We start from the raw sequence: 2,610 nt of genomic DNA, 5'->3' as shown, positions 1-2,610 counted from the left end.
CCCCCCACGCACCCCGGACATTCTCTCTTCCATCGGGAAAAAGATACAAAAGTCTGAGGACACGTACCGACCGACTCGAGAACAGCTTCTTCCCTGCTGCTGTCAGACTTTTGAATGGACCTACCTTGCATTAAGTTGATCTTTCTCCACACCCTAGCTATGACTGTAACACTACATTCTGCACCCTCTCCTTTCCTCCTCTATGAACGGTATGCTTTGTCTGTATAGCGCGCAAGAAACAATACTTTTCACTGTATCCCAATACCTGTGACAATAATAAATCAAATCACATTAAGTTGATCTAATCAGATCAGGCCCATCTGAATGCTCTCTCACTCCACTTTCCTGTCTTCTCTCCCTTAATTCCCCCCGAGTGATTAAACAAAAAAGGAAGCACCGACCTCGGCCTCGGAAATGTCCGAGGACTCGGTGTCCCCTGGGGTAAGGAATCCTAAAGGACGACCAGTCTTGGAGAGAAGATATTCCTCTCCACATCCACCTAAAACGAGCACCCCCTCATTCTGAGACTGTGCCCTCTGATCCGACGCTCCCCCATGAGTGGAAACACTCTCCTGACATTTTCGCTGCAGAAGAGAAGGCTGAGGACGCGAAATGATTGGTGGGGCTGAAGGAGGAGGGAAAATGTGGACCATTTAAATCTCGCATGCGAAATTCTCTCAGGGTGGCACAGCGGGTTAGCGCTGCCGCCTCACGGCGCCAGGGACCCGGGTTCGATTCACGGCTTGGGTCACTGTCTGTGTGGAGTCTGCACGTTCCCCCGGTGTCTGCGTGGGTTTCCTCCGGGTGCTCCAGGTTTCCTCCCACAGTCTGAAAGACGTGCTGGTGAGGGTGCATTGGCCGTGTTAATAGTGGGAAATGAGGAAATGGCTGAAACTTTAAATAAGTTTTTTGTGTCGGTCTTCACGGTGGAAGACACAAATAGTTTACCGAATATTAACGATAGAGGGTTGGTAGGAGGAGAGGTACTCAATATAATTAATGTTACCAGGGAGGCAGTGCTGGGTAGACTAACGGGACTGAAGGTGGACAAGTCCCCGGGTCCGGATGGAATGCATCCCAGGATACTGAAAGAAACGTCAGAGGTAATAGCGGATGCGTTAGTGATTATTTATCAAAATTCGTCGGATTCTGGGTAGTGCCGGCGGATTGGAAAACTAATGTTACGCCGCTGTTTAAAAAAGGAAATAGACTAATGGCGGGTAACTCCAGGCCGGTGAGCTTAACGTCTGTAGTTGGGAAAATGCTGGAATCCATCATTAAAGAAGAAATAGCAGGCCATCTGGATAAGAATGGTTCGATTAAGCAGACGCGGCATGGATTCATGAGAGGAAAGTCGTGCTTGACGAACTTGTTGGATTTTTATGAAGATGTGACTCGTGCGGTTGACGGAGGGGAACCGGTGGATGCGGTGTTTTTGGATTTCCAAAAGGCGTTTGATAAGGTGCCTCACAAAAGGTTGCTGCAGAAGATTGGGTCGCAAGGAGTTGGGGGTAGGGTGTTAGCGTGGATTGGGGATTGACTATCCGACAGGAAGCAGAGAGTCGGAATAAATGGGTGCTTTTCTGGTTGGCGGATAGTAACTAGTGGCGTGCCGCAGGGATCGGTACTGATGCCTCAACTATTTACCATTGATATAGACGATCTGGAGGAGGGGACTGAGTGTAGGGTAACAAAGTTTGCAGACGACTCAAAGATAAGTGGAAAAGTGAATCGTGTGGAGGGGGTAGAAGGTCTGCAGAGAGATTTGGACAGGCTGAGTGAGTGGGCGAGGATCTGGCAGATGGAGTATAACGTTGACAAATGCGAGGTTATTCACTTTGGAGGAAATAATAGCAAATTGGATTATTATCTAAATGGACAAAAATTGCAACATGTTACTGTGCAAAGGGACCTGGGGGTCCTTGTGCATGAGACGCAAAAACCCAGTCTGCAGGTGCAACAGGTGATCAAGAAGGCAAATTGGATGTTGGCCTTTATCGCAAGGGGGATAGAATATTAAAGCAGAGATGTCTTGCTGCATCTGTACAGGGCATTGGTGAGGCCATAGCTGGAATACTGTGTGCAGTATTGGTCCCCTTATTTGTGGAAGGATATATTGGCCTTGGAGGGAGTGCAGAGAAGGTTCACCAGGTTGATACCAGAGATGAGGGGTGTTGATTATGAGGAGAGACTGAGCAGATTGGATTTGTATTCGTTGGAATTTAGAAGGCTGAGGGGGGATCTTATCGAGACCTATAAGATAATGAAGGGGCTGGATAGGGTGGAGGCGGAGAGATTCTTTCCACTTAGAAAGGAAACTAGAACTAGAGGGCACAGCCTCAAAATAAAGGGGGGTCAGTTTAGGACAGAGTTGAGGAGGAATTTCTTCTCTCAGAGGGTGGTGAATCTCTGGAATTCTCTGCCCACTGAAGTGGTGGAGGCTACCTCGTTGAATATGTTTAAATCACGGAGAGATGGATTCCTGATCGGTAAGGGAATTAGGGGATATGGGGAGCAGACGGGTAAGTGGAACTGATCCACTTCAGATCAGCCATGATCTTATTGAATAGCGGGGCAGGCTCGAGGGGCTAGATGGCCTACTCCTGCTCC

The sequence above is a fragment of the Mustelus asterias genome, unplaced genomic scaffold (assembly GCF_964213995.1).
Source record: "Mustelus asterias unplaced genomic scaffold, sMusAst1.hap1.1 HAP1_SCAFFOLD_1224, whole genome shotgun sequence".
NCBI classification, from domain to species: domain Eukaryota; kingdom Metazoa; phylum Chordata; class Chondrichthyes; order Carcharhiniformes; family Triakidae; genus Mustelus; species Mustelus asterias.
This window is presented reverse-complemented; position numbering follows the sequence as displayed.